We start from the raw sequence: 13,254 nt of genomic DNA on the forward strand, positions 1-13,254 counted from the left end.
GATTTTCAGAACAACTTCCCCAGGATAGGTCCACCACAAATGAACCAACCTTTGGTTCCATCTGTACCGCCTTATAATGCCCCTATCCCACAGCAACCTTCACAATTAGAAACCATGATGGCTAATATGATGAAACAACAACAAGATTTTATCAAGCAACAACAACAGACCAATACAGCCCAAGCCCAGACTAACCAATTCCATGCGCAAGCAATTGCAAAACTTGAGGTTAGTCTGAGCCAAATAGCTAACTCTCTAGGGGATAGGAAGAAAGGTGAACTACCTAGTCAACCAGTGCCTAACCCTAGTAGACAACAAAATCAAGGTCAGATAGGTCAGTATCAAATCAATTCTAATGGAAATTCGACCTATGAAGTCCAGGCAATTACCACTTTAAGGTCTGGCAAGCAAGTGGACAATAAAGTCCAACTTCCTGAACATGAAAAAGAAAATAAAACTGAATCCGATAAGAACCCTATTCAGAAGAGGGGTCAAGAACAGGACAAACCGGAAAAGAGGGAAGAACCCATAGAAACATACAAACCCAAGGTTCCCTTTTCCAGTAGACTTCAGGACTCCAAGAAACAATCTAACTTGATGAAATCATGGAAGTCTTTAAAACTGTTCAAATAAATATACCTTTTCTCGATGCCATAAGACAAATTCCCTCCTTTACAAAATTCTTGAAAGACCTCACCACGGTCAAAAGAAAAACCAATATTCCTAGGCAAGCTGTTATGGCTGCACAAGCCTCATCTCTCATTCAACAACAGATTGCCCCGAAATTCAAAGACCCTGGTTGCCCAACTATTGAAATAAAAATAGGAGAGACGATCATCCAGAGAGCTCTATTAGATTTAGGAGCCAGTGTAAACCTACTTCCCTACTATGTGTACCAAAAATTAGGTTTGGGGGAATTAAAGCCTACAAATATTACCCTTTCCTTAGCAGATAGGACAGTGAAGTACCCCAAGGGGATTGTAGAGGATGTAATAGTGAAAGTAAATGAGTTTTACTATCCTGTGGACTTCGTTATCCTTGAGACTGAACCTGCAATACATCCAGACAGTCACACACCTATAATTTTAGGTAGACCTTTCTTAGCCACAGCAAATGCTGTGATCAACTGTCGAAATGGGATGCTGAAGTTATCTTTTGGCAACATGAAAGTCGAGCTTAATGTCTTTAATATAAGTAAACAACCACCAGACGACAAAAAAATCAATGAAGTTGACATGATTGAAAGTCTGGTTCAGGAGACTTTCTTACAAACTTATAATAAGGACCCTTTAGAAGCTTACCTTGCCCATTCTGAGGAAGTGGTCGAGCATGCACCCCCTAGTCCTGTTCCTCTTATAAGCATAGATCGTCACCAGCCAACTGTTCTTCCTTGGACTCTTCCAAAACCATTCTTAGATAATGGTTGAAAAAATGGAGATTTACATTTTGTCTGGCTGAAGACATAAAACTTAGCGCTCTTGGGAGGCAACCCAATATGTAAATATTTTCAAAAAAAAAAAAAATTTGCAGGTTTGTGATTTTTGCCCCTATTGTCACTTTACCTACCCATATCAGGTAACTTCTCCTCTATCCTATTACTGTTTTAAAATTTTCTTTCACATTGAGGACAATGTTAGATTTAGGTGTGGGGGAGAGAATATTTTTGATGCAATTAAAAAAATATATATTAAAATTAAAAAATAATAAAAAAAGAGGGGGATTTCAAATTTTTAACTCAAAATCTAATCTTTTTGGCTGTATAAAGTAGGAATTGCTTTGACAATAGCTTTGAGTTAAGAAATATGATAGCAGTTTTAGCTTGAGTTGTCATCCCACTTATCTTCTGCTAACATAATACAAGATGAGTTAGCACCTACACATAAGCACATGAATAGTGGGGTATGTAAACTTACGACTAATATGAATACTTTTAATCTTCGGGATTATATTTGTGATGAACACCCTAACCTAACCAAAAAAAAAAAGAAAAAGAAAAAAAAGAAGAGATAAAATAAAATAATGAGTTTAATTTAAGTCTCCTCACTGAGTAACCGGGCCTCTTGCCTGGCAAGCAGCGAGTGTTCGCGTGAAAAGGTGAGGACATTGAGATTAAACTCTGAGTGACTAATTTGGCCTTGAAGCCTAGTTAACTTGAGTTATTAAGCCTGTTAGGGTGTCTCTACACCTAGTGCCCTGAGCTATCTGGATCGGGAGTCATTGGCCTAACACTCGCTACATGGGTTAGCTAGAAAACTTAATAAGGCTAGATATTGCACAAGTCATTCTTCTTAGCATTCAGTCTGAGTAAAAAAAAAAAAAGAATAAATAAATCCGGGGTGTTCATTACCATTTAACTCTAGAAAGTCTTGAAAATTGGAGTGATCATGTTGGAAGTAAGTGAAAGCCACTCATTTATATGATACTATCTTGCACCTCACTACATTCTTGACTTGTTAGCAGATAGATGGGGTGTAATGAAACTTGAGTTAGAGTTTGTTTAAATATAATAACAACAAGTCTCTATTGTCCTTGCAATTCTAGTTTCATACAGTAATACTTGTTCAAATTTCGAGTTAAAATTTGGAAATTCCTGACTGATGAAGTTTGTGGGTAACTTCACTGCAAACCCACACAAGACAACACTCGTCCGCTAGGGTAACCTAGGGGTTTAACGGCTTATTACACGTGCTAAGTGCAATCGTAATGCTCTACGAAAGTGAGTATTTATCTTAGGATATTTATATAATAAATAACGCTTTTGCTCTCTCATTTTATCATTTTCGCACTGAATTGCTAGAGACTAGCAATAAGCTAGTTGGGGGGTGTGATGAGAGCACAAAAGTGCGACCTACATATTACTAAAATTAGTGTTATTGTTAACCGATAATAATAAATTCACTAGATTAATATTATATTTGGATTTAACATAGATTAGTATAAATTATAGATAAAATGCACATTGACTACAAATTTGACTTCAAATCGGGTCCGAGTCGGGTTCGGGTCCGAATCGGATCCATTTCTTTTGAGCCTTTGGAAAATAATTCCGGGCAAATTTAAATTTGCCATAAGGTGCTGGGTGACCCATGACTTGAAAGAATTGCACTTGACCTCCAGCCAGAATAGATGACCCATCCGTCTACAAGCAAAATTTCATATCATACTATATGACTAATCGGATGGAACTTGATGTCTCCCATATCCTCCCAGCCGTCCGCACGCATCACAAAGCTCCCGGCTCCTCCCTCCTTCTGCGTTCAAGATCCACCGCATCCGTGACACGCCTCTGCACCCACGGATCCATCTCATCCCGTGATCCCGTTCTTCTCGCGATCAGCCCAGAAGCAACCTTCCAGCATGCCAGCCCAGCTGCAAGGCGTCTCCAAATCCTCCACGCCATCAACGCGTTCACAGCCAGCCGTCCGTCCTCAGCGGAATCACAGCACAAAGCATCCAGATCAGCCTCTCCCGTGATCTAAGCCGGATTCCCAGCGAGCCCGTGATCCTTCCTTCCGCATCAGGCCGCCATCTTCAAGCATCCCACGGCACCCTCCTGCAATCCCACGGAAATCAGCAATGATTCCGGAGCCAGCCCATCCTCCCAGCGGCATCGCGTGGCTGAAGAAGGAAGTCCACGTCCCCAAACCGTGATCGGCTCCTCCCAGCAATCACGGAAGATCCCAGCATCCGAAGAAGGAAGCCCCAAACAAGATCGCTCCTCCTCCGCCTCGCAGCCGTCCATCTCACCGCATCCAGCTCCTCCCAGCAGCCGTCCACGAAGCTTCCGCCCGTGATCACCGCATCCAGCTCCTCACAGCGCCCGGATCACGCCAAGATCGACTCCTCCCCGCGTCCTCACCGCGTCAGCCATCTCCCTTCCGCATCAGGCATCCGTCCGCGGCTATAAGAGGAGAAGGAGGAAGAGGGAAAGGGGGGTGCTCGGTTGGGGCTGGTCCAAGGAAGAAGAAGGTGCTCCGTTGCTTCGGTTGATCCAAGGAAGAAGAAGAAACAGGGGAACGTAACCTTTTGTTTGTGAGAGAAGAAAGAAGGGAAGAGAATGCTCTGTTTTCAGATTTGAAAACAGAGCATCACGCTTCCTTAGTTTTTTTTTTTAATTATTATTGTTTTTGTTGTTTATTTTTTAGAAGTTATGTTTTGTATTAGTGATTTTGGGTATTATGTGTTCCTATTTCTTTAGTTTAATTGAGAGCAATGTTTTTAATTTTTTAACTTTAGAGAATTTTATTTTGGTGGAGTGTTTTACTTTTAAGATTTTATTTCTGCTGAAATTTTAATTTCTTTTATGCAATACATTAAATCTTCTTTTATGAAATTTATGTTTGCTTCAATCCTCTTAGTTTCATCCATTTTAATTTTATGCCAGCTTTATTTTTCATTAAAAATATTTTTTGAATCTAAGTACATGTCTTCTAGTTAATTTCAATTAAAAATCATTCTCCGGTAGACTAGAGAATCCATCAACATCCCCGACGTAATGTTTTTCTTTTGTTATTCAAAAATCGATTTTGAATCCGAGTGAACGTTCTAATTTTTATGCAACTCCAATCGCCTCCCTGTGGATCGACCTCTTACAACCACTATTCTTCGAGTAGAACAGGTAAGAGTAAAATTTAAATTAACTTTTGTTCGTCGGTTCTAACAACGATCTGTCTAGCATATTTTTAGTTAGACAGGAATCGGACGAACAATAGCTTTCTCCGAGGGACTTGCAAGAAGTCGGTGGTCGGAAGTTCCGGCGCCGGCCTTCCAATGCTTAAGTCAGAAGGGATTTTTTGGTGGAGCCAGTAGAGAGGTTACGTAAAATAAAGATCTCTCTCCAGATGGAAAAAAGTCCCCCCATTTTATAAGAGGGGTGTATAGGTTACCTGCGACATGATTGTGCAAATTAATGAGTTCACGTGGATGGCCCGAGATTTTGGGCTGGCTGGAGGTCCGTTGAGATCGTGCGCATTTAATCGTTGACAGTCGCTGGGGCGGAGATCGCGGGATTGGACCCCGGATGAGGAGGAGGGGGACTTGATTTTCGGTGGAGTGGAGGGGTCTGCTTCTTCCTTTGACGGGGTCTCCTTTGGGCTTGAGGTCGATCGGGATCAACTTAACCGAGATTAAGGCTGCAAGCTCTGAGGCCGGGCATGCTGAGGTTGGGCGTCTTGAGGTCAGGCGCCTTGAGGTCGAGCGCCATGAGGGTTGCCGCCGTCGCGCTCGCCATCAAGTGCCAGCGATATATCCACGTGTTTTGAGCAATCCATTTTTTCCCCAACACATACTAAGAAGCATCATTTTCTAAGTTCTCCATCATTTTCTAAGAAGGTCGGAAACGAAATTTGCAACAACTTAGGACCTCCGCCAAAATAGCTAGCCAAAAGTTATTATTTGAATTTCTTGATCCTATATAAGTACCCAAGATCTACCCAACGAATAACCGATGTGGGACTAAACACATGCCTGCATGGATCCTCACAAAACTTCTCTGCATTCTCCATCACACATTAGAAGTTTTTGGAGATTCCTATGTGACATCAAGATAGTTGATTAGAATGCAGCTTCTTTGTAGTTGGGAGATTGATAATCTGGCGGGAGAATAGTTTTAGGAGAAGCCAAAGACTCTTGGCTTGACGTGGTAATCATGTCGGGTCGGGTTAGATATGGGTTGGATTAAAATCAGGTCGGGTCGAAATTTCAATCCGAATCCGACATATTTATTAAATAGGTTAAAATTTCAGATCTAAATCAGACATGTTTATTAAACAAGTAACATAATCCAACCCATATAATCTGTTTATTAAACATATCGAGTCAGGTTAAACAAATTTTTAACGAATTAAATGGATTTAAATAGATTAAATAAGTTAAGTGGGTCGGATTAAATAGATCAGAAACAGGTTAAGCAGATTTTAAACAAGCTAAATAGGTTAAACGTGGGGGTGCAAATAGGTCAGGTAGGACCAGGTCATGAGTGATCCCTGACTTAATCCGGTTCCTTATTAGATCAGGTCAGGTCTGGTCGGGTCGGGTCTATGGCTACAATTTTTGACCCAACGAGTCATTTGAGTTGGGTCAGGTCTATGTATAATCCGGTTCCAATCCAAAAAATTTTCAGATCGTATCTGATTCGGATCCGGATAATAATATAAGCCAATACTCTAGTGACTTTGTTTACATCACAAATAACTGTATTTAAGAAATTTTCACTTCCTCAAAATAAGATTGACAGAGATTTAAAAATCAAATGTTGTTGTATAAAAATAAAGAATATATATTTATTTTACTTAAAAATGGGTTAATGTTTATCATATTTAATATGTAGAATATGCTTGAGATATTATTACCACAAGCTGGCACTACTAAGTTCAGGTATAAACTGAGTTAAGATATTATTAGTCATTTATCGCCCCACTTTTAGTTCATTAAACCAAAGCAGCAAGTTGCAAAGAACAAAGACTCATGAGGCTCAAGCTACCTGCAAAAGCCCTACTACCACTGAACCTAACACCAAACAAAGCCTCGACCCAATAATACTAAAAGGTTGGGTCTACATTGCCAGACATGCACAATAAACTTATGGACCCTCACCTGTTTTTGGCATCAGTGACATTTGCTATGTTTTTTAAAGTTGATTTGATCTGCAACACTAATTCCTCTACATGTTGCTGCATCTGTTGCTTCTTCTTCTTTTTAAGAAAATAAATTTTTCCATGCATATTTTTTCCTTTTCTTTTGATTTCAATCAGTCAAAGTATTCATACTCCTAACGAGCATCAATCTCTTACCTAACCCATCTACCTTAATTAAAAAAATGCAACCCCATAGTTTGAGACCACCACGAAGCTCGATATCATTATATTATTATATATTTTTACTCACTGTCAACTTCAGAAGAGCGATTAGGAACAAAGAGTTAAGACTCTAGGCCGAGCCTTAAGCACTAGCTTGGCGGCTGGGCCTGCACCCCGACAGCCCACAAGCCCAAATGGTTTAGCTAGGCTCTAATCCGGTCGGGTTGTAGAGTTGGGAACCTAAAATTGTCCAACTTTCAAACAGATTGGGTCAGGTCGGGTCGGGTCGGGTCGGGTCCGAATTCAGAAAATCCAGACTCGACCCCCAAAAAGAAACGGGTCCAATTTTAGAACCCAACCCGACCCCATGGGTCCTGTAAAATGGGTTGGATCGGGTCTAATGGGGTTGGGTCGAATCACGGGTCAACCCAACCCATTTGTAGGCTTAGTTAAATGGGTCGGGTTATGATCCGACCCAATTATTCAATCGGTGAAAATGGGTTAAACGGATCAAAAGTCTAAATTTGAACTGAACCCATTTAATAAACAGATCTAGATGGGCTGACCCAAAATTTATGAACCAAATTCGTTTATGTCAAATCCAAACCTACTTAAAGCAGATTGTTCACATGTTAGATTGATCGGTCAGATCATAAATTGCCACCCGCACTCTTGACCATGCATAGAGACATCCATGAGGAAGCCAATTAGTGGAAAAGCCGCGGCGTTTTTGTAGTCCAAATCAAACGTGTGGAAACCTTACTTTGGGCTTGGAATATCACCTCCCCATAACGCCAGTCGCCAGTTCTAGGTTATCTTCTCTAGCAGGTCTACACTTCCTCAGTAGAAGTGGAACTGGAGGCTAAATCCACGTGTCCTAGATATAACTTCAACTGCAAGACAGCATTGGCATCAGAAGCATGGATAGAAAAGAATAAAGACAGCCACTTATCTGTGCAGTTTTATTGCTCTCTGCTTGCTTCCTCTCATCCACCTCAATGTCCACGGTAACCACTTCAATGGCACACTTAACTTGAGCTGCTTCTCTCCAGACCTCAGATATCTCGACCTCAGCTCACACATCGGTGACAGTCTTTCCCACCTTACATACCTTGATGTTTCTGGGAACATGACTGGTGAGTTGGACTCTCTCCTGCTCAACAACTGAGGAAATCTTTTCAGTTTAGGCCTTGATGGAAGCAGACTCACCGGTTCGATCCCCCGAGAACTGAGGAGCCTGACAAATCTTGTTGCTCTAAACCTGAGCTTTAACAGAATTTCTGGTTCAATCACCCCAAGAATTGGGGAACCTAATGCTTCATTGTCAGAATAACTATTTGACAGGTGCTGTGCCTTCATCACTCAGTTATCTGACTCAGCTACATGGTCTGTACCTCAATCGAACTCAGCTTTCTGGTCCAATTCCACCAGTTATTGGATATCCCCAACAAATTTCTATCCTAAATCTGTCGGACAATGGACTGATCAATTGGATCCCTTCATCACTGAGTTTACTAGGCCTTCTAAAATATCTCTACCTCAGTAGAAATGGACTCTGGAGACCAGTCCCCCCAGGGCTTGGACGCTTGACCTGCCTTGTTATCCTTGACCTATCCATGAACCATCTGAGTGGGCCAATACCACCAGAGCTGGGGACAGGAGCGGCTCAATAGATTTAGAAGCTTAAAGCGAACTCACTAATAATAATAATAAATGCATTTAGAAATTATTTAGGAGCCTCAATGTATTTATAGCTAGGAGTCTTTTGGGGGCCTCAATGCATTTATAGCTAAGAGCCTTTATGCTTGAGGGCCTCAATGCTGCAATTTATAGCTAAGAATCTTTAGGCTTGAGGACCTCAATACATTTAGAATTAAGAGTCTTTTGGGGGCATGTATTTATAGCTAAGAGTTTTTAGGCCGGAGCCTTAGGTGACCGCCTCAGTCACCTGCGGATTGAGCCGGCCCTGGCTAGGGAACTGTTCGGCAGTCCAGCCACCGGATCTTAGTAGGAGTGAACTGACTGCAGAGACACCTCAAATCCTTATGAGCCTGCAGAACTTGACAAGCTTGGATCTCTCCAACAGCAAGCTAGCTCTCAGGTCATGTCACTCAGTGATTACATGCCCCAACTAAACACTATCAATTTATCCTACAACCATCTGGCCATAACTCTTCCCGACAGTGTTTTCTTCCCATGTGAGGATTTCATTGGGGACATTGGTCATTCTTCTGGTTAAAGCTCACAAAGATCATTTCATGGAGGAGTTTGAAGAAGGGAGACAGAGCTGATGAGACGAAAACACCATTGATGTAAAGACCCATTTATGGTGGGCCTGGTCCGACTGCTCAGCGTCTGACACGTAGGAAGAATACTCCGGAGAGAAGTGAGAATTCAGAAGGTAGGTTTCTTGACTAAAGCATTTATGATATCACTGAATACTTTTTTTTATAAGCATTTTTTTGGTTTAAAATTTTCAAAAGTACTCTTAAGCAACACCCAACTCGCCTTTAACATTTCATATAGCATGATTTCCGGAAACACAGCTTTAACTTTTACGGTCAACTAGCATATTCCATATCTTCCAGCTTTGCTTATCATAAATATGGAGCCCTTTAAGTCCTAACTTGCTTAAAATATGCTTTGTAGAGAGGTAGATCCCATCCCACATGGTTAATAACATCCCAACATGGTTAAAAGGTACGCTTTCAAAGATGGAACTGCCTCACGGATAGATCTACTCATGACCACCCTTGCGAAGTTATAAGCTTCGGTAAAGTGCATGTCTAAAAGCTTGGCTTCTCAAGTATGTTGATATGTTATTAACTATGTGGAACTGCTAAAGCTCTCACCATCTACTTTCTAGCCCATGCACTTATTTTTCCAGAAGTTTTAGTTGACAAAGTTCAGCCATATCAATCATTACCAACTTTCTTCTGGGATGGTAGACGTCTTCCATTCAAGATAGTTCAGCCATATTAGTTGACTCAAAACACATGGGATACTAAGAGAACAAACAATCTCCATGCCCTCACTGGGCCGAATCATACAATGGCTCTCTCTCTTGAGGAGAAAGCGATGGTGCTACAACATCAGACCACCAGTTAAATGATGTGAAAAACGATATCAGCACTGATTTATCCTATGAGAAAAATAGATTGGCAGAGGTTTATGATATTAGAGAACTTTTTAGGGTTAGAACTCTAAACATTTCCTATGATGTGTTTGAGATTCTCTAGATAGATAGGTTTATCTGACATCTATGATTATTCCGGACCCTTTTTTCTTTTGATTATGGGAAACATGTTTAATCATCCTTTTTGTTTTCCTTTTGAGAGAGAAAATTCCCTATAGAAAATTTAGCTACATCTATGTATATTAACAAAAAAGAAGTTCAATAATGAAAGGCTCTCTCAGTATATAGCAGAAATAATATTGAAATCACAAGGAAAATCCACTTGGCTATTTTAACGTGCCAATTTTCATCCTTTAACTTGTCCCCTTTCTGTCATCAAATGTTTCATGAAGTAAATACCCTCAACTGGATGGAGATTTCATTTAATCTGATCATTTGATCAAATAAAAATTTTATTATTAGTAGGCCCACTCTTGAGTTTGCATTATGAAAGGCATGCAAGCCAAGAAGCAAACTATGTATATGTTAGCTATAAGAATTTAAATTTTATAAATTTGAAAGAAATATAATGAAGCTATACACTAGCTGGTGCAAATAGAACCAATTGATCCCAAAAGTTTAAGCTAATAATGAAAAGGCCAATAATGTACATTAGGATTAATAATTGAACACGAGATTCAAAATTGTAACCTCTAACAAACTTGGTTTTGGTAGCATGCTAATTAACTAATTAATCCAAGAAGCTTAACTAATAGAGAAGATTCGACAAAATATATCAGGCTTAAAATCTTTCCAATTATCATAGTTTAAAAATGAAGTATTTTTCCCCGATATGGGATCACAAGCTAGTGGTGGGCGTTGGATTAGCCGAAATTAGGATGATCGAAGAAAGATGATGAGGGTAGCATGGGTCTAGGTGCTTTGACTTTCAAGGACTTTCGCTCCGTCATACTGCTCATTCGAAAGAAGATGGATAGAGTAAGATAGAATGTAGCCCGGGCTACGATTGAGGTGGTCTACTGTTACTGCTAACTAATAAAGGTAGAGTCCTACTAGTAAAGTATGAGTGAGAAAAAATAAATCTAAACTAAAGATAATTAAAAATAAACTACATTTATTGATGTATTGAAAGGGTCCTCAATTTATAGTACATCCACTTATTTATATACATAACAACAATTGTAAAATAATCGCTAACTCTTATAACTTACCATATCATCACAATCTTCAACGGTTCTAGAAGATTGCCCCCATGAGTCCACATGCTTCATATATAGCATAACCACAAGGCAAATCCTTTTCAAATAAAACTAACATCCTTTGACCTATGCCTGCATAAGCCCTAGCCGAGTCCTACTCTTTCAGCCTATTCTTCGATGCTATTATCATGGCCGAATCCTGTTAAGTCCGACTTAGGTCATGTGATTCCATCTGCTATGATCTTTTAATCTTGTCCATGTGGTGCTTACTCACCACTGTTGTTTAAGTTGTTGAGATGGGGTGTAAGCAACTATAGATTCAAATTTCGCTCTCTCTAACCTATGCATGTATAAGACTTAAAAAAAGGAAAAAAATGATTGCATGATACTTATAAAATGCTACTAGAAAAACATATACACACATACCCATAAATAACCTTCTTATAAGACAAGGCCACATATTCATATACATGTTTATCTGTATTGCCATATTTCTGCATCTTATCCATATTTCATTCTAAAGTTATTTTTTAACTATAATTCATTTTCCATACATGATGCATTACATGATTATAAAGGTCAAAGTTTTAATGGTCAAAAGGCGAGTAGTAGCTAGGAAAAATCAAATTACATGTGGCTAAAGATGGCACCAAGTCAGGTATGCCATTACCCATCCCTATCCCATTCTCGCTTCGGGGTAGAGGTGATCAAAACCCGGGCCGGGCCGGGCTCTCCAGCAGAATTTAGGCCCGATGGCTATGCCCAGACCCGGCCCGGCCCGACTGTCGAGCTTAAATTTTTGTCCAGGCCCGACCCAACCTTATAAATCTAGTCCCAGGCCCGACCCGATAGTCCCGACCCTACAGGCCCCGACCCGACAGGCCCGATTTTTTTTTTTTTTTTTGGAATCTAGAAATGGGCAAAAATGGCCCAACAGCTTAATGGGCTCTCTAAATTGGTTAATTGGTTAATGTTAAGGATATAACTAGCCTATTTTAAATAGATAGTGTTGGTGGTGGTTTCAAACTTTGGAATTTGGATATATCTACAAGCATTAAAAAAGAAAAAATTTGCAGCTTCAAGCCAATAGAAAGAAAATAAAATGTATGAAACACTGTTGTCCAGCTGAAAATTACAATCCAATAATAAAAACTGCAAACTTAAACAAAATATAAATTATATTGTCCCATTAACATTATAACAAACATGCATCTTTGTGCATTCAAAAGTTCATAAAAGTTCATAATTCTTGAAGCCACTTCCATAATAGAAAACTGTAGAACATCCTTGCATCTTCTAACTCTCAAAACCTACAAACACAAAATTGAAACATTAGCAATTGTTGATTGAACATGAATAATTACTAGAGTTATTAATAGAATATCTAAATGACTACAATTGTTAGCCTATCAAAACATTATACAACTAATTATAAAAAAATTCAGTTCATAAGAATTATCATAATACAAAGCACCATCCAACTGGAAAAAAAAAAATCAGGGGAGAAGAAACTGAGAGGAGAAAATTCAGAGAATCTCCACCCTCCAAGAAGTCCATCTCCAATCCCCCGATCTTTCTTCCTGATGGCCCAGCTCGAACTGGGTTACTGCAGCACTGTGATTGTGAGGGAAGGAAAACCAAGACCAAAACCAAAAAAGAGGAGGGTTGAAAGATCCCTCCTCTCTTTCTCTGTCTCCCGTCTCCACCCAAAACAAAACCACTATCCCCACTCCCCACTCTCCCACTGTTCCGAGCTCTCTCGCTGCCCCCCCACCTCTCTCTCTCTCTTTCTCTCTCTGGGCTTGGGCAAAATCTACCGGGATCGAGCTCGAAGAGGAGGAGGAGGAGGAGAAAACTCTTACCGGTGACTGTGAGTCGGTGACCGGAGCCGCGGAGGTTGCCGTCCGGGGGAGAAGGACGCGAAGAGCCGTCGGCCGGTCGTTGAAGAGGCGACGACACCGAGAGGAGGCGGCTATCAGGCTCTCAGCGAGGGAAAAGGGGGGGCGGGGGTGGCGGCGGCGGCGGCTCTCAGCGAGGGAGGGCGGCGGCGGCTCTCAGCGAGGGAGGGGGGGCGGCGGCGGCTCTCAGCGAGGGAGGGCGGCGGCGGCTCTCAGCGAGGGAG

At 40.7% G+C, this 13,254-nt stretch overlaps 1 long non-coding RNA gene across 1 annotated transcript; it reads right to left on the reverse strand.

The window, feature by feature from the left end:
- Window positions 1-12,033: 12,033 nt before the first annotated feature.
- LOC120104316 lies at window positions 12,034-13,167 on the reverse strand. The gene is made up of 2 exons (XR_005506765.1): window positions 12,995-13,167; window positions 12,034-12,442 (listed from the first exon to the last, which is right to left on the reverse strand). It is a non-coding gene; the product is annotated as an uncharacterized LOC120104316 (long non-coding RNA).
- Between the last annotated feature and the right edge of the window lie 87 nt (window positions 13,168-13,254).

The sequence above is a fragment of the Phoenix dactylifera genome, chromosome 17, assembly GCF_009389715.1.
Source record: "Phoenix dactylifera cultivar Barhee BC4 chromosome 17, palm_55x_up_171113_PBpolish2nd_filt_p, whole genome shotgun sequence".
In the NCBI taxonomy this organism is placed as follows: domain Eukaryota; kingdom Viridiplantae; phylum Streptophyta; class Magnoliopsida; order Arecales; family Arecaceae; genus Phoenix; species Phoenix dactylifera.